General features: G+C 46.1%; 1 long non-coding RNA gene across 2 annotated transcripts; it reads right to left on the bottom strand.

The window, feature by feature from the left end:
- Positions 1 to 3,394: 3,394 nt before the first annotated feature.
- LOC108530306 (uncharacterized) lies at positions 3,395 to 12,727 on the bottom strand. Of its 2 annotated transcripts, XR_001885798.1 has the most exons (4): positions 12,546 to 12,727; positions 12,333 to 12,437; positions 10,936 to 11,045; positions 3,395 to 3,646 (listed from the first exon to the last, which is right to left on the bottom strand). It is a non-coding gene; the product is annotated as an uncharacterized LOC108530306 (long non-coding RNA). The 2 variants fall into 2 exon arrangements; XR_001885797.1 differs by having other exon boundaries at positions 12,333 to 12,727.
- Between the last annotated feature and the right edge of the window lie 6,783 nt (positions 12,728 to 19,510).

The following is a 19,510-nucleotide window of genomic DNA, read 5'->3' as shown; positions in this document are numbered from 1 at the left end:
TCTTTCATCCTTTCTCTTTTTTTCTTTCTTTCTTTCTTTCTGGCGCAGACAGCAGTGCTGGGGCAGGCACAGGGCTTTGGGGTTTCAGCTTCAGCTTTGTTACTGATGATCTGGGTAAAGTTACTTAATCTGGTCCATCAACATGTATTTATTGAGTACCTACTATACATTGGTTTCCCTCCAAGCCTCTGTTTTCTCATCTGGACAATGGGTATAATGATATAAGGTAGCCAAGGAGAGACAGCAAGGTGACTGCATATAGCATTATTACATTTATTCCAAAAAATGCTGCTTCTCCCACTCTTCCCTCTTTCCTGCCTTTTTGTTCCTGCAAAGCTTTAGGTTGTCCTTGCCAGACTCACTGCTCATCTCTGCTGGTGGTTCTTGGAGTAGATGTCACTGGCTTCTATTGGAGCTAATCCCCCAGAGAAGCAACACACCCCCTACCTTGTGTCACCTCCTGCCCTCCAGGCCAGCTCTACCTCTGTCAGCACCTCAGTGCCCCAAACTGGAAAGTGGGTTGAGGGGATAATGCCCAGCTGTCTCCCAGCTTGGCCGCAAGGATGAGGAAGGGGGTGCGGACAGAGGAGCAAGAGGGAAGCTCACAATTTGGAAGTGTGAAAAAGCATTTAAAATATTTAATAGCATGAGCAATACCAGTAATAGCTTTGGGCAGCAGAATTTGGTGTTTGTTTACTTTCCCTGCTCCCACACGTCCCGCTGCTTCGTACAGGAAGGAAATAAATAGATGCTGGGCACATTCATGCAGAATCCATCAGCCAGGCAGAGTGATGTGATCTGTTCTTAGAACAAGTCACGGTGAGAAGACATGGCCAGCCGGTCTGAGCCCCCACACCACATGCTCCCCAACACCCCCACCCTGCACCCCACATACCTACTCTCACCTGCCTCTGGCCTCCCTGCAGCCCTGATGTCAGGGACCCAGGAGTTTGTTTCGGAGGCCATGTATATCCCATATGCCCAGTGTACACTCCCCTGCACCCGCAGGGGAAGCCCATCCTGCCTGCCAGCTTGTATGAGATAGCAAAATTGGAAAGACCACTTCGTCTTCTACAAGCACTGCAGCCCTGGCAAGATCTGTTACCCTGAGCCTCAGCCTCCTCCTCTGCAAAACAGAGAAAGAAGCACTTGGTGGGTTGTAGGAAACAGAAGATGCAGGGTAGGGTGAGTTTGAAGAGAACTTCATGAAGGAACTGTTTATGGAGGTGGGAGCAGGGCTAAGGGACCCAATGTGGGATGTTGAGACACCCAAGGACTAGATAATGTAAAGCTGTTACCTCCCCCAAGGCTGAGAGGCCAGGCAAGAGCTGGTGACAGGGAGGGCCCCACCACTAAGAGCTGTCACTGTGAGAGAGACAGAGCTGTGGCACAGAGGGGGCAGAAAGGAAACACCCCAACCTCTCTTCTCGCCCTCTGATTCCTGATATTATCTCCCCTTGGACAAGCCCAAAAGGAAGCCACAGGGCAAGCTAGCCCAGTTAATGTGGTCTGTGAGGGTCCAGCCTCCCCTGCATAGAAGGAAGGGCAAAGCATGGATCTGGAAGGGGAACAGCCATCACACCCTCTCGAAGCACGTCCGTTAAGTGAAACACTTGGCACAGTGCCTGCCCATAGTAAGCACTCAGTGCATTCTGGTTCCTGTTGTCATCATTATCAATTACATTCTTTGTCTGGCATGAAAACTGCCCCTTCCCTATAGCTCTGTTCTTCTGTCCCCTCTTCCTCCATTCTAGGGAATTAACTGGGGTATCCCTTTGAGGCAGGAGAATAGGGTCTGGAAACAGGGAGCCTTCACTTCAGCCTCTGATTGGTCATGGGCCAAGTCTTCATTTGCATAGGGTGTAACTGTACTTCAGCCTCCAACAGGGTGAAACCAATAGGAACTCTCTAAAAGGTACTTAAAGATTTTGCAACTCGTGCTCCTGAGCTGCTCGCTTGAGCCTGCTCCCACTCTGTGGAGTATATTTTCACATCAGTAAATCTGTGCTTTTGTTGCTTCATTCTTTTGTTGCTTTGTTTGTGCATTTTGTCCAATTCCTTGTTCAATGCACCAAGAACCTGGATGATTCATAATTAAGACCCTCCACTGGTAATACCTTGTCTTCTTAGGGAGGAAAAATAAAGATGACAACATTCAGCTCCATTCTAATGATCAAATCTCATCTCTGGTCTCACTTTACAGAGTTTATTAGGGTGCTAGGGACAAAGGCAACTGAGACACCAAGTCCTCCTTCATCCTCACCAAAGCCTTACTTAGAACCCTTTGCTCAGAATTGATTCCATTTGATTTGTCAAGGAATCAAGGAAACCAATCGGCATTGACTGAGCCCCTATGCTGTGCACTGCACATTCTGCGCTCATACCTGATTCAGCTTAGTAGTTAAGGGCGTTCGCTTTGGAGCCAGGCCAATCTTGGGCCATCTAGTAAACTTCTATAGCCTCAGTTTCCTCCCTGCAAAAATAAGCCTGCTGCCATCCTGCAAGCTGCTGTGAGGATAGTTGGAGAAGGCCTGGCACAGAGAAGACCTTCCGTAACCTCTTGGTGCAGGTGTGACAGATGAAGAAACGAGCACCAGCATACAAAAGGGATTTCCCCTGGACCCACACTAGCAAGCTGCTCTTGAACCCAGGTTTGCCTTGGCCCAAAGCTGGTGGCTTTCTGCTCTGCACACCACATTGTCTCTCCCATTCGACTTATCCCCATCAGCAGATAAGTGCGGTGTTTCAAAGAAACCAAAAACATTTTCTTCCTTCTTTGTTTGAGAACATATTCTGTGTTTTTATTTTTCTGGGAATTATTTCTTTGTTGTTATGAACAGATGGGAACATGTGTATGCAGCCATTGGCCTCTGTGGATGGCAGCTGTGGACGCAGCTCAGAAAAACATAGGGTAGCAGGAGGGAAGACTTCTGCTTCTTCAGAGAGGCAAATCCAAGCAAAGAAACGGAGGGGCTGACCTCAGCCTGTTCTTTGGATTTTCTTTTATTGATATTTTTAAGGCTTTTCGTTTTTTGTTTTTGAGATGGAGTCTCACTCTGTCGCCCAGGCTGGAGTGCAGTGGCACAATCTCGGCTCACTACAACCTCTGCCTCCCGGGTTCAAGCGATTCTCCCGCCTCAGCCTCCCAAGTAGCTGGGATTACAGGCACTTTCCACCACGCCTTGCTAGTTTTTGTGTTTTTTAGTAGAGACGGGTTTTCTCTATGCTGCCCAGACTGGGCTCGAACTCCTGACCTCAAGTGATCCACCCGCCTCGGCCTCCCAAAGTGCTGGGATTACAGGTGGGAGCCACCGCACCCGGTCTGCTTTTTTCTTTTATTGAAACGGCCAGCCTTGGGTTTTGAGTCAGGACCCTGGGAACCCCAGCCCTATTCCCTGCCCACCAGGAACCCAAAGCTGCCCACTTTCCCAGGTCCCAGATCTAGAAAGCAGACCCTTTTCTCTCTTGAAAGGCTGTGGGGTGAAGTCAAGTCATCCAAAAGTCTGGGATCCAGGAAGTCCATGTTGTGGGTGGTTCCAAAATGAACTTTGGAGTCAGCTAGACTTGGGTGTGAGTCCTGATGTGAACTTTATTCTATGTGACCTTGGGCAAGTTTCTTCATTCTTCTGGTCCTCAGTTTCCCCATCTGTGAAGTAGGAGTATTAAGGTATAACTCCCGGTGTCATTAGGAGGGTGCAGTGAAGTCAGGGTTTCGGGGAAACTTCACACTGCTGGGAGGTGCATTTAGGGACAGGGCCTCAGGGAGTGAAAGCCATCCTCTCCTGCCACTCAGGCCAGGGCTGCCAAGAGTAGCTTTTCAGGGCTCTTTAGGCCGAGGCCAGGCTCCTGTCTGCCGGCCTCAAGTCTGAGGGCCCTTCTCGCCTGGGTTTCCTGTTGTCCTCTTTTACTCTTTTTAAAGAAAAGAAAAGAAGCATCCTTCCTCTGGAGACCTTTGTCCTGAAGCTAGCCGGGAATGCTAGAGACAGTCAGTCCATGCTGAGTGTGTTGAGCCACTTTCTGGGTTTAAAAAAATATATTATTGTTTACCTAACAGTTCTTCTGTGAGAAATGGGTGTCTGTTCCTTTAAACAGAGCACAGGGCAGACAGAGTGGCTCCGGGGTTGTTTGCAGCAGAGAGGAGGGGGAGGGAGAAGGAAGGCATCCTGTTGTTGAGTAGAAATGAGAGAGAAGCCAATGGACAGACAGACAGACAGCAGAGGGAGAGGTCAGCAGAGACCCAAGCAGTGCAGCTCAGCTGGTTTTTTTTTTCTATGAAAAATTTGCTTTGAAAAAGCAAATTTTTTTTGCTCTTCTTTCTGAAAGAAAGAAAAAAGTTTACAATTTTTTTTCTTTTGGCCTGTATTTTGCCAGTCTAACCCAAGATACTACTGGTTTTCTTAAGACCAGGGAATCTTTTTCACCTGAACTTTGCTGGAGGATGGCATTTCAACGTAAAGAATAATAAAAAAAAGGTCCTGGCAGTCTCAACTCATTAAACTTTGTGCAGAAGATGTTGTGAGCTTTTCCTAAATTCAACACTTGGGAATAGAAATCAGGAATAATCCGTCTTAATATTTACTGAATGGCCATGCTTTTCCTACATTATCTCCAATCATCCCAACATCCCTGCCAGAGAGGTTTATGCATCCCTATTTTACAGATATGGAAACTGAGGCAAAGGCAGATTAAGAGCGTGCCCAAGGTTAGGAAGATACATAAGAGGCAAGTCATGGGCTGAGGTTTCACCGTGAGTCTTTCCAACATGCCCCACTGCCTCCTTTGTGAACACAACAGCAGGTCCAACGGGGCACGAAGGGGAGAGGAGAGAGACAGCATGGACTCCCTGACTGTGTGATTTGCCAGCCTCTGGTATAAATACTTCTAGCAACCCCTTGGCTCTTTAGGGTTCTCCCGCAACAAGGAACAAGCCCAACATTGTAAACTCCCAAGAGTGGGTCTAATTCAACCACCACCATTGTCAGCAACATTACAGAGCATTTTAAAAATTTAAGAGACATTTTGTCAATTGCCACATCAGACTGTGTGACTCTCCTGCTGACATTTAGGAGGTGGCCCCCGAGCTCCTGCATGATTTGGTCTCTGCCTCCTCCAGTCCCGTCTCCTTGCTCACTATGCTCTCCATAAATCTCTCAGTTCCTCAAACATGATGCTACCGGCGTCACCTGGGAGTGGGTTGGAAATTCAGGAGTTCTGCCCCACTCCAGAACTACTGAGACAGAGTCTGCCTTTTAATAAGACCCCCAGGTGCACAGTGAAATGTGAGAAGCACCACTCTTGCACATTCAGCTTTTCCACCTCGGGACCTTTGCACATGTAGCTCTCTGTCTAGAACACTCTTTTTTTTTTTTTTTTTTTTTTTTGAGACGGAGTCTCGCTCTGTCACCAGGCTGGAATGCAGTGGTGCAATCTCAGCTCACTGCAACCTCCACCCTCCCAGGTTCAAGTGATTCTCCTGCCTCAGCCTCCCCAGTAGCTGGGACTACAGGCACGCATCACTATACTCAGCTAATTTTTTTTTTTTTCTGTATTTTTAGTAGAGATGGGATTTCACCATGTTGGCCAGGATGGTCTCCATCTCTTGACCTCATGATCTGCCTGCCTCGGCCTCCCAAAGTGCTAGGATTACAGGCGTGAGCCACCGCTCCCGGCCACACTCCTTTTTTTAATCTTGAATTCCGAGATTCATATGTCCTGAGCTCATTATGTCACTTCCTCTGAAAAGGCCCCCTTGACCTTCCAATGAAGTTATTTTTTCTTAAGAGTCCAGTTCTTTTCTTTCATAGCACCTATTGCAGTGTGTAATTACATACCGACTTACTGAATGTCTGTCTCCATGAAGGCTGAGGCCATGACTCACTTGCTTACCAGGGACATAATAGAAACTACACAGACACATGCTGAAGGAATAAGCATGGTGCTGTTTCTGTGCCGCATCAAAAGAGTTCACAGACCAAGTGCACTGGGTCTCTCTAGGCATTTGGTCTCTGCAGGCATTTTTATTCAGTTTAACCAAATATTCACTGAGTGCTATTATGTGTCCGGAGCTGGAGTCATATGTGTAAGGAGGCCTGGTGTGACAAAGTGGATCCCAGAATTTGGTGTAGCGACTCATTTGTCTTTTCAGTGGACAAGGTTGGGGGCTGAATGAAATAGCCCAGGAAGTGTACATTTCTGGTGATTACAGCAACGAACCCTCAGAAGGTGAGAAAGGAAATTAGCATTTCCTACCCCGCACATCTGGGCCAGGCACCTACATGGTTAGCAAGTGTCAAAGAAGGATTTCAAATCCACTAGAATAACATATGAATTGCTTTTGCCTTTTAAGTAAAATTAAGAATGCACACAGTTAAAAATAAGATAGTATAGAAGTGCGTCATCCCTTGCCCCCCTTAGTTCCATACTCCAAAGATAACTACTTTTTATCTCTTTTATCTGTTTCTTCTGGTAGCTGATTTCAAATCTCTGAGTATTTTTATTTACTGTTTCTTGATTTATTAATTTTATAACATCAGGAAGCAAATTTCACTGTTTTATATCACTCTCACCTCCTTTATTCTCCCCAAATAATTATATCACTATTATATTTGTAAATATAAGTTGATATGGTTTGACTGTGTCCCCATCCAAATCTCAACTTGAATTATATCTCCCAGAACTCCCACGTATTGTGGGAGGGACCCGGGGGAGGGGGTAATTGAATCATAGGGGCCAGTCTTTTTCCCGTGTTATTCTTGTGATAGTGAATAAGTCTCATGAGATCTGATGGGTTTATCAGGGGTTTCCACTTTTGCTTCTTCCTCATTTTCTTTTGCTGCTGCCATGTAAGAAGTGCCTTTCACCCCCTGCCATGATTCTAAGGCCTCCCCAGCCATGTGGAACGATAAGTCCAATTAAACCTCTTTTTCCTCCCAGTCTCGGGTATGTCTTTATCAGCAGCATGAAAACTGATTAATACAGTAAATTGGTACCAGTAGAGTGGGGCATTGCTGAAAAGATACCCAAAAATGTGGCAGCAACTTTGGAACTGGGTAACAGGCAGAGGCTGGAACAGTTTGGAGGGCTCAGAAGAAGACAGGAAAATGTGGGAAAGTTTGGAACTTCCTAGAGACTTGTTGAATGGCTTTGACCAAAAGCCCGATAGTGATATGGACAATAAGGTTCGGGCTGAGGTGGTCTCAGATGGAGATGAGGAACTTGCTGGGAACCGGAGTAAAGGTGACTCTTGTTATGTTTTAGCAAAGAGACTGGCGGCATTTTGCCCCTACCCTGGAGATTTGTAAAAATTTGAACTTGAGAAAGATGATTTAGCATATCTGGCAGAAGAAATTTCTAAACAGCAAAGCATTCAAGAGGTGACTATTAAAGGCATTCCATTTTATAAGCGAAGCAGAGTGTAAAAGTTTTGAAAATTTGCAGACTGACTATGTTATAGAAAAGAAAAACCCATTTTCTGGGAAGAAATTCAAACCAGCTGCAGAAATTTGTATAAATAGCAAGGAGCCTAATATTAATCCCCAAGACCATGGAGAAAATGTCTCCAGGTCAGGTCAGAGACCTCCACAGCAGCCCCTCCCTTCACAGGCCCAGAGGCACAGGAGGAAAATGTGGTTTTGTGGGCCAGGCCCAAGGTTCCCGTGCTGTGTGCAGCTTAGGGACTTGGTGCCCTGTGTCCTAGCCGTCCAGCCATGGCTGAAAGGGGCCAACCTTCAGCTCAGGCTGTGGCTTCAGAGGGTGGAAGCCCCAAGCCTTGGCAGCTTCCATGTGGTGATGAGCTGCAGGTGCACAGAAGTCAAGAACTGAGGTTTGGGAACCTTAACCTAGAATTCAGAAGATGTATGGAAATGCCTGGATACCCAGGCAAAAGTTTGCTGCAGAGGTGGGGACCTCAAGGAGAACCTTGCTAGGGCAGTGCGGAAGGGAAATGTGGGGTCAGAACCCCCACAGAAAGTTTCTACTGGGGCACTGCCTAGTGGAGCTGTGAGAAGAAGGCCATCATCCTCCAGACCCCAAAACGTAAATCCACTGACAGCTTGCACCATTTGCCTAGAAAAGCTGCAGACACTCAACACCAGCCTGTGAAAGCAGCCGGGACGGAGGCTGTACCCTGCAAAGCCGCATGAGCAGAGCTGCCCAAGACCATGGGAACCTACCTCTTGCATCTCCCTGGATGTGAGACCTGGAGTCAAAGGAGATTGTTTTGAAGCTTTAAAATTTGACTGCCCCACTGAATTTCAGACTTGCATGGGCCCCGTAACCCCTTTGTTTTGGCCAATTTTTCCCATTTGGAACAGCTGTATTTACCCAATTCCTATACCCCCATTGTATTTAGGAAGTAACTAGCTTGCTTTTGATATTACAGGCTCATAGGCAGAAGGGACTTGCCTTGTCTCAGATGAGACTTTGAACTGTGGACTTTTGGGTTAAAGCTGAAATGAGTTAAGACTTTGGGGGACTATTGTGAAGGCCTGATTGGTTTTAAAATGTAAGGACATGGGCCGGGCGCAGTGGCTTACACCTGTAATCCCAGCGCTTTGGGAGGCCGAGGCGGGCAGATCATGAGGTCAGGAGATCGAGACCATCCTGGCTAACATGGTGAAACCCCGTCTCTACTAAAAATACAAAAAATTAGCCAGGCATAGTGACGGGCACCTGTAGTCCCAGCTACTCAGGAGGCTGAGGCAGGAGAGTAGCGTGCACCCGGGAGGCAGAGCTTGCAGTGAGCCGAGATCGTGCCACTGCACTCCAGCCAGGGCGATAGAGTGAGACCCCATCTCAAAAAAAAAAAAGTAAGGACATGATATTTGGAGGATGCAGGGGCAGAATGATATGGTTTGGCTGTATTCCCACCTAAATCTCAACTTGAATTGTATCTCCCAGAATTCCCTGAGCCTCAGTTTCCTCATCAGCAAATGGGAATAACCCTTACCACATAGGAATGTTGTGAGGGTCAAATAAAATAATGGTAAGGCACAATATAAATGTTTATTGTTATGGGAAAGTGAAAGTTTACAGCAGCAGACAGGAGGGGTAACCTGGGAAGGCAATGAATTGGAAAGGCCTTTTTCAGCATTTTGAAAATAATTAGATAGGCCTGGTCCATGCTAGATTCCCACCATCTCTGGTTCAAGCATCAGCAACATGAATTCTCATGTCTCTGCAGCAGTATAATAATACCTTACATTTACATAGCGTGTTAGGCTTGCAACATGCTTTCTCATGCATTATCTTATTGGATTTGAGTCTTCCAATATCCCTGAGAGGCAAGGAGTACCAGTATTCAAATTTCCATTTTACAGACAAGGAAATTAAGAGTCAGCATGATGCAAACATGATCAAAGTCATAGAGCTAGGAAGCTCTGGGACCAAGCTCTAGTAGAACTGGAACCAAATCCAAACTTTCTGAGACAGGAAGCTTGTCACCGTCCTGCACTATGATGCCAAGAAAGGACATCTCAGGGCCAAGCGTGGTGGCTCATGCCTGTAATCCCAGCATTTTGGGGGGCCAAAGCAGGAGGATCACTTGAGCTTAGGAGCATGAGACCTGCCTGGGCAAATAGGGAGACTCCATCTTTACAAAAAACATAAAAAATTAATCAGGCATGGTGGGGCACACCTGTGGTCCCAGCTACTTGGGAGGCTGAGGTGGGGGGGGTCATTTGGGTCTGGGAGGTTGAGGTTGCAATAAGCGTCAATAGTGCCACTGCACTCAAGCCTGGGTGACAGAGAGAGACCCTGTCTCCCAAAGAGAGGAAGGAAGGAAGGAAGGAAGGAAGGAAGGAAGGAAGGGAGGAAGGGAGGAAGGGAGGAAGGGAGGAAGGGAGGAAGGGAGGCTACTATAAAGACACATGCACACGTATGTTTATTGCAGCACTATTCACAATAGCAAAGACTTGGAACCAACCCAGATGTCCATCAATGATAGTCTGGATAAAGAAAATGTGGCACATATACACCATAGAATAGTATGCAGCCATAAAAAAGGATGAGTTCATGTCCTTTGCAGGGACACAAATGAAGCTGGAAGACATCATTCTCAGCAAACTATCACAAGAACAGCAAAGCAAACACCACATGTTCTCACTCATTACTGGGAGTTGAACAAGAGAACACATGGACACAGGGAGGGGAACATCACACATCAAGGCCTTTAAGGAGTAGGTAGGCTAGGGGAGGGATATCCTTAGCAGAAATACCTAATGTAGATGATGGGTTGATGGGTTCATCAAATCACTATGCCATGTGTATACCTATGTAATAAAATTTCATGTTCTGCATATGTACCCCAGAACTTAAAGTATAATAATAAAAAAAACCTTAAGATAAAAAAGAATAGAGGGAAAAAGAGATGGGAGGGAGGGAGGGAAAAGAAAGAGAAAAAGAAAAAAGAAAAGGAGGAGGAGGGAGAAGAGGAGGAAGGAAGGAACGAAGGAACGAAGGAAGGAAGGAAGGAAGGAGAGAGAAACTTATGTGTATGCAAAGGTTACTGGGAACAAGTGAGTACACTCATACACCTTCCTGGACTTGGGATGTCTTAATCCAGAGATGGCTAGCTGGAGACCCACTGGGTCAATCAGCATGCCAGAGTTTTGTTCAATAGTAGCTCAGTGTTCTCAAAAGTGCTGTATGTGTCACCATTCAGACATACCTAAACACAGTGGATGCTACCCCATGTAATCTCTCCACCTCTGTGCTTCTGTCACTCACACAAGGTTCCAGGCCTTAGAAAGGGGGATCTATTGGCTGAGCCTAGAAAGGGCACCTGTGCCTGAGCTGTCAGGAGCAAAGATAAAGAGGTATTTCTTATTTACCTTCCACAGTGGGAAGCAAGATCCTCCATCCCAGGCCACCCTGTGTGACTGTGTATTACACAAAGGTAGACCAAAGAGGGTGCATAGGGGCTGAAACCCAGCCTACCTCTGCTTTTCGAGTCCTGTGTCCTGGCCCAGGGCTTGGTACATGGAGCTTGTACTGGATTTTAGGCTCCAGCTACCCTCTCGGCTGAGCACTCTTGTGCAGTGTACAACCTGCAGAAGCAAACATGGCAGCCCTGTTTCCTCAGAAGAGCTGGCAACGCTAGATGCCACTCCCACATGGCAACAATTGGAGGGAGCCCAGTCATAGCTGCCCTTCTGGGACAGGACACACACTGCCGCATCCCCACACTCCCCACCATGCCTACCTCACTTGTTTGTGTCACCTGCCAGTCCCCTAAGGTAATTGAGTTTATGACCCTGTCTGAAACAATAAATTTTTTTACATTGGTTTATCCAGGTAATTAGTTTCATGGTCTATTTCTGAATGGCATTTTTCTTTCCCACCCAACCCCCTTTTCCAGCAGTCCTAGTTAATCTATTTATTTTTACTCTACCTCTTTCTAAAAATACATACAATACAACAAGATTTTTTAAAAGTCAGACTCCTGGTAATCTCTGGAATGTGGGAAAAGCACTCTTACCACAAAGTTATATTAAGAAGTTTAATTATCAGAAAATTACTGTATAATAAATATATCAAACATTAAGTATGTACACTGTATATGTACACTGTGAATTCCTGGGCAACCTCAGTCTATAAACCCATTCACCTCACCCACAACCTCAACTGACTCTTTATTCCTCTTCTTTGACTGGCATGGGAGACTTTGAGGTACACTTGCTTCTGTATGTATAGCCTCCCACCTTTTCCAGGACCCACTAGGTATGCTGAGTTTTCCAGGCAGTCAAGAGAACTTTGTCAGCTCACCCTAAAGTCTATGATCATTTCTTCTTTCTGTTGGTATCAGCCCACTCCCAAATTGTTTGCCATTTACTTTTTTACTTCCTATCTTTAAAGAAGCCATGGGGCTCCTGGTTGCTATTGCAGGTTGTCTCAGTCAGCCACTACCGCGTAACAAACAACCACAAACATCACAGTGCCATATAACAGGAGGTATTTCTCGCCCATGTGCCTGAAGGTCACATGAGGTGGCTTCGCTTCAGGCCACAGGTCTACAGGGCACCTGGGGCAGTTTTGTTCCAAATGCCTCTCAACCTACTGGACTCATATCGTATTTTTCTCGTGGCAATGGTAGAAGTGCAAGACAGCAAGCTCTACAGCACAAGCACATTTCAACTCCTGCTCATGTCATCTCCATTAACATCTCATTTGCAAAAACAAGTAAAATGGCAAGGCCCAAAGTCAAGGGCAGGGAAGTGTGCATGCCCCCTAGAGAAAGGTAGAAGAGGAAGGAGTGAATATTTACAGACAATGGCTACTCTTTGCCCTTTTGGTCACAAATATTCACTTCCCTCCCACACGCAAAATACACTCACTGCATCCCCAGGACACTCCAAAAATCTTATCCAACGCTGGTATTGAGCTGGAAATCCATGTTCCATGCCAGATCTCACTGAGGCTCCTCTTGATTTGATAAGGACCTAAAAAATCAAAAAGACAAGTTGTTTTCCATATGTACCCAGGTGTGGTGGAATAGGTATAGAATCACAAAAACATTGCTACTTGGAAAGAAAAGGAACGAGAGTCACTCAGCACTGGCTGGGCTGCAGCAATTCTGATGTTCTCCTGGGAATTTTTGGCCAGGTCCTCCTAATCCAGGAGTTGAGAATTCTCCTTGGTTGGGCTCCTGTTCCACACTCAGTCCTTTCTCCTGTGGGTTCTTGGCTTTGCCCTGTGAGAGGTTTTCTCTTCCCATCAGCCTTGATCACTTCGAAAGAGCGCATCGGAGAATATGACAATGACCATACTCTCAGTCTGCTTCCTGTCTATAAGAAGGTGGGGCCCCAGAAATTTGTTTTTATCTCCAACAGTTTCATTTTCTTTTAGACAAGCCTAGTGGTAGTTTTGACAGTAAACTCTCTCAAAAATTTTGTGGGTTTTCTGTGCTTTTGATTCCATTCAACTCCAGGCACCAAAAGCACAAAATCCACAATTTCTTGGAGACATGCTTCTCTTTCTCTCTAGACTCACACCCTTAATTTTTCTATGAGTTCTTTTGTACACTGGACACTTGTGCCTTCAGAGGAGCTGCATCTTACTGGATATCAGAATCAAAAACTTTAACTAAGGAAAGCTAGTGCAATTGAGCAAAAAGTTTTAGTGATTTTCCTTGTGGCCAAAGGAAAACATAATGAGACACACAATTAAAATATGCATGCTGGTTTGTTAATTGAGGCACCTTTTTTCCTAGGGACCATCAAGCACAGTAAGCAAGATAAAATTCAGATGCAGAAAACTTCCTACAGTGAAGACAATGTCCCACAAGCCCAAGAACTCAATAATTACCTTGGGATTAAAAAGAAGGGTCTTGCCGGGCGCGGTGGCTCACGCCTGTAATCCCAGCACTTTGGGAGGCCAAGGCAGACAGATCACAAGGTCAGGAGATCAACACTATGCTGGCTAACACAGTGAAACCCCATCTCTACTAAAAATACAAAAAATTAGCCAGGCATGGTGATGAGTGCCTGTAGTCCCAGCTACTCAGGAGGCTGAGGCAGGAGAATGGCGTGAACCCGGCAGGCGGAGCATGCAGAGATCGAGCCACTGCACCCCAGCTTGGGTGACAAAGCGAGACTCCGTCTCACAAAAAAAAAGGGGGGGGGGCCTTTCAGAGTTCATGAGAACCTCAAGCTAAGGCTTTATATCCTAAAGGCAGCATTCTGTTTTGTAGGGGAGATTGGAACTTGGGATAAGGGAAAAAGAGAAGGCATTTAAAGCATCTTCCAAGAGAGAAAACTCAAGATTTACCCAAATGTTTTTTATTTTATTTTTCAAACTGCAAAAAGCTGAGGAGAATCATAAAATCAATTAGCTTAGTTAACTAGAGAGCAAGGAAGATGTATTATTTCAGTTTCACGACTTGTTAATTTCCAGGTGTTATCGTTTGTACTCTAATGACTTGGGGATAGGACTTGGTCTGATGGCTGAGGCCTGATGCAGAGATTTGTTTTTTGAGTGTGTTAGGGAGCCAAGATCCTAGGTACTCCTACATCAGGTTTAGGGAATAGTCAACCACTCAGGCTCTTGAGCAAGAGGCTGTAATGTCTCTTCCAGCCTGGAGGGGCGGGATGCCAGAAAAGGAGAGTTATTACACTGGTAATAGAAAGTGTTTGAAAGAGGCTGGGCGTGGCTCACATCTGTGATTCCCAACACTTTGGGAGAAAGAGGCGGCAGGACCACTTGAGCCCAGGAGTTTGAGACCAGCCTGGGCAACATAGGGAGATCCTGTCTCTACAAAAAAAATTTTAAATTAGCTGGGTGTGGTGGTGCATGCCTTTAATCCCAGCTACTCGGGAGGCTGAGGCAGGCGGATAGCTTGAGCCCAGGCGGTTGAAGCTGCAGTCAGCCAGAATCACTGCACTCCAGCCTGGGCAACAGAGTGAGATCCAGTCTCGAAAAAACAAAAAAGAAGAAAAAAAGAAAAATAGTTAAAAAAGAGAAGCTTCTTGTGTTAAAATTTTCTTTCACCATATGGAATGAGATTTGGTTCCTGGGACAATCCATTCCCAAACTCACTGCCTATTTGGGGCCTTTGTAAAACAGTGCCAGCCCCTCCAGTTCAGTAGTTTATATTATTACATTTTGTTCTAGAAGCCAGGCTTCAAAGTTCTGGGGGCTGCTTTGTCAGAGGAGGACAGGGAGATGCAGACATCATATTTATGGCATATCTTTTTTTGGAATTGCAGAGAAGTGAACTCAGTTCAGAGCTACCTTGAATATGACACTATCCTCCTTAATTTGGCTCTATTGGGCTTGAAGTGGAGGTGGGGGATCAGAGGAAGACAGACAGGAGAGTTTACTGGATCCAAGAGGTTAAGTTTTAAAAGCACTTTGGAGTTAATGTCACCAATACAAGGGGCAGTTTTGTCTCCTCAGTCTGTGTTCTGCCTGGCCCATGGCTGAGTGCTGAAGCCAGAATTTGGTCAAACTCTTTCCCGGATTCCCAGCTGGGTCTCCCCTGTCCCGGATTACTGGTATTTTCTCTACTTACTAAATGTGCTTTGTGATCTCAGCTAGTGGGAAGCAGAAAACCCACTGCTAAACAGGGAAGCAACTGAAAACCCAAAATGCCAGCGTGTCTAGTCAAGTACACGGTAATGCACTACCCCGTTCATTCATTAATCTCTCCATTCACAAATATCTGTTTTCTGTCCATTGCAGTGTGAGGGCTTTCAGTTCTCGAAGTTTCATTCAGAACTGAAAAATGATAACCAGTCGTGGTCAGAGTGGTTAGAATAAGGGAAAGTGCCTTCAATCTAGATTGGTGGCAGGGTCTCCATTAGATATCCCTCTCCAGCTGGGGTATCCTAAAGAGTGTCATGAAGAATGAGATGGAGCCAGTGGGTTAGTAAAACAATTAAAGAACAAAATGAAGAGCACTCTCAGCACTGGCCCCCAAGGAAGGTTACGGATTGAAATAGAGCACAGCAAGCCTCATCTAAACCTCGCCAAAGAGACCAACCCCAGGCCACTGCGGAACTCGGGGCGGCCTCCCTGCTGTGGGGCAGGCATCCTTGGCGGGCAAGGAAATCATCAAAGGCTCCAGCAGCAGGAACGCTCCAGCCATCAGACAGTGGAAGACAGATTTCCTCTAAAATGTGCCTTTAAAGGCAGCTCATTTGCCTTCATGGGCCCCGGGAAAGCCTAAGATAGGTGCCATCCAGGAAACCCAGACTCTTTAAGATCAACATGGTTTAATGCAGCATAAGAGCCTTAGGTCAGACCAAGAAATGACTTCCTGACTGTAAGGGCTTATTGGACCATGAAAGCAGACTCCTAGAGAGACTGTGAAATTGCCTTCAAAGTTTTTAGATTGTGTGTGTGTGTGTGTGTGTGTGTGTGTGTGTGTGTGTGTGTGTGTGTGGTGGGGAGAGGAGGCAGTGGATTGAGGGCCAGCCCAGAGACTGGCAGAGAGGTTTGATGAATTCTCAGGCCACTCCATCTCACCCCAGGAGGCACTTTCCAGCCTAAGAACTGAGGTTTCCCCCTTTCTGGGTAGATCATTGGGTCCAGAAAACCAGCAGGGGCAGCAAATATTAAACTCTGCCTAAATTGCTCTAATGTCCTTGGGGGCAGCAGGAATAGGATTAAGCCTTCATTTTTTACTTTCTTCTTTACTTTCCAGAGATGGGTCAACTGGGTGAGCTCCAAATCTTCAAACACTCAATAAGAAATATTGTCAGTCTGGAAACCATTTTAATATTTTAAATACGTGGGGTTTCCCCAGCATTGCAACAGCTGTGGGACGTAAAATAAAATCCATTTCTCTCCAGCCCCTGGGCAGCTCTAAAGTATCAAATGGTCAGTCAGGATGATGGGAGGTGGGAGGTAAAAGGTGAGAGCTTGGGGGGTTGGCAGGCAAGGGTGGGGTAGAGGGTGCATTTTCTTCGTGTTGTGGAACATTTTTTTTAAATAATCAGATCCAAACCCTCAGAGTCCTGGGGAGCTATGGATTTTGTATCAGAAGGATGTCTGAGAGTTTTGGAAATGGTTCCAAAATTTGAACACAAACTCCCTGGGTGTCCCAGTTGGACTCAAGCAGGCTGTGCCTCCGGCAGCTGGACACTGACATTCCCCGGTTTGAAGAAGAGAGAAAGGGTGGGAGGGTAGGGTAGGATGGAGCCCTTTCATCTGGGCTGTTGGGATTCGTGATCCTCCTCCAGGATAATTCTAAATGGGCTTTTATAAGCACAATTGCCACACAGAGCAGATGCCACAGCCTACTTGGTTAGATGAGTTCACGTAGTTAATGAATATGTATTGGGCCCTTGCATTGCTTCAGGAAGTGAGATAAGGGGTTGGAACTGGGCTTCCGATGACGGCACCAGTGGCCCTGATCTTACCTGACCTTCCCTCCCTGCTATGTCCCTATCCTTGGTGCTTTGGAGAGCACAGAACTACTCATTCATTCATTCAATTATTCAATGCCTTCAGTAAATACTCACTGCACTCTTCCCAAGAGCTAAAAATACAGCAAGGAATAAGACAGCCCAGCCCACTGCCCTGCTCCTATGGGGCTTACACCCTAGTGACAGAACACCCATAAACAATGAACAATGATATATAATAGAGACACATAGAAGAATTCTTATATTTATCAATAGAAATATGACTAAATTTATATATGTATCAAATAATTTTAAACGGTGTTGAGTGCTATGAAAAGAACAAACCAGGCTCAGGTAATAAAGAGTAACTGGAGTGGGATCCAATATTAACTCAGGTGGGTGGGAAAGGCCTCTCTGTGACATGTACGCTGACACCTCCTGCATGTCCAGGAGCCAGCCTGGCTCCTGAAGTCAGGGAAAGAAGCTCCAGACAGAGAACCTGCCAGGTGGCAAGGCCATGGGGCAGAAAGGAGCTTGGCATGTTCAAGGAACAGAAGAAGGGCGGGTGGCTGGAGCATAGAGAAGGAGCAGAGCTGGAAAGAATAATATAGATCCAGCTGGAACTTAGCCCAGAATTAGTGCCAGCTAGAAATTTAGAGGTCACTGGATTCAATTCCCAGATTTACACTTGGAAAATCTGAAGCTCACAGAGAAAGTATGACATGCTCAGGGTGACCCAGCAATTGGGAGCAGCGCCAGGACAGGTCCCTGTGCCTGCGGACACTCCTGTGTAGTGTCATTCCACTGTTCATGTCTGTCATGTGTGCCAAGGCTCACGTGTGTGCAGTACAGACCCTCCAGCAGATTCCTGCACATTTAGTGACCCCCGGAGACCAGCGTGGCCCCTCATGGAGGAGTCAGGTTTGGAAAAAATAGCAACAGCAGCAGGAGGTGGTAAAAGAGAAGAATGAAGAACCCAGACTTCAGTGTTAGCCAGAGCCAACCTCAAGTTCACACTACCCCTTACTAGATATATGACCTTGGAGACGTCATTAAATCTTTGTGAGCTTCAATCTCGCCATTCGTAAAGTGAGATCACAGTCCCACCCCATAGATGTGCTGTGGGGTTGGTGTCAGATGGTGCATCGAGAAGACTTAGCACAATATCAGGTGCATGTGAAAAGCCCCCATTGCAGGGTCATCGTTACATGATTATTATATAATCCCAGGCCTAAAGGAACTTCCCTCATCATGCTGGAGAAAACATCCATGCACAAACACTGCGAACTCGAACACTTTACTCTTCTTCATGCACTCACTAAATATTTATTGAGCATTCATTCTGTGAAAGGCACTTGCACTGATCACCAGAAATACCTCAGAGAGCAAACACAAATGCTGCCCTACAAATGTAGAGGCAGGCAACTATCCACATAGCCACATAAAATAAGTGAAAATTGCCATTGCAAAAAGTACTAGGAGAGGGGGATTTGCAGTACTTTGAGAGACCATCAGGATTTCAGTGACTTGGTCAGGGAGATCAGCACAGACAGCATAGGTCTTCCTGAGAAAGTAAAGCTTGGGATGTTACATGATGAGCTGGGGGTAGCCAGGCAATGGATGAGAAGCAAAGGACAGTGTTCCAGGCAGAAGGAACAGCATGTCTTAAGACCCTGGGATGGCAGGAGCACGGTGGGTGTGAATAACTGGGCAGAGGCTGGACCACTAAGATCTTTGTGCCAAGATAGGGAGTTTGAGTTTTATTCTGAGAGTAGTAAGAAGCATTAAAGAAAATTTAAGCAGGATGCTTGGAATATAATTTTGCCAGTCCCTCAAATGTATTAATTCATTCAACAAACATTTACTGGGTGCTTTGTATGTACAAAAGACTGTTCCAGACACATGAGGATAAAGAATTTTCCCCAGCCACAAAGTTTCTTACAGAATAGTGGAGTAGACAGACCTATTAGCAACTGTTACCTACAGAGGAAAGAGCACTGGACTTGAGTATTAAAGACATAGGTTCAAGCTTCAATTCTACCCTTTATTTCAATTATACCAGAGTTTCATGAGGACAAAGACTAAGTTTAATTTTGTCTGGGACCAATCACCTGACATGCAGGAGAATCAGCAAACTTAGCATGATTATGCCACCTTGGGAGATATCGATAAGAGAAATATCAGTAAGGCCTAATTTTTGTTTCATATATTATCATCTTTAAAGGCCTTTCACATACTGAATCTTATTTTACCCCCACAATACCCCTGTTAATGTTGTGGAGTTGAGGTGAATTCAGCACTGGCTACATAGTCTGAGGAGCCAAGTTCAAGATGAAATGTGGAGCTCTTTGTCCAATTAATAAGAATTTCAAGACCGGCCGGGCGCGGTGGCTCAAGCCTGTAATCCCAGCACTTTGGGAGGCCGAGACGGGCGGATCACAAGGTCAGGAGATCAAGACCATCCTGGCTAATACGGTGAAACCCCGTCTCTACTAAAAAATACAAAAAACTAGCCGGGCGAAGTGGCGGGCGCCTGTAGTCCCAGCTACTCGGGAGGCTGAGGCAGGAGAATGGCGTAAACCCGGGAGGCGGAGCTTGCAGTGAGCTGAGATCCGGCCGCGGCACTCCAGCCTGGGCGACAGAGCAAGACTCTGTCTCAAAAAAAA

This window comes from Rhinopithecus bieti, unplaced genomic scaffold, assembly GCF_001698545.2.
Source record: "Rhinopithecus bieti isolate Rb0 unplaced genomic scaffold, ASM169854v2 scaffold_7870, whole genome shotgun sequence".
Lineage (NCBI taxonomy): Eukaryota > Metazoa > Chordata > Mammalia > Primates > Cercopithecidae > Rhinopithecus > Rhinopithecus bieti.
The sequence above is the reverse complement of the archived record's forward strand: the minus strand, read 5'-3'. Positions and strand labels throughout refer to the sequence as shown.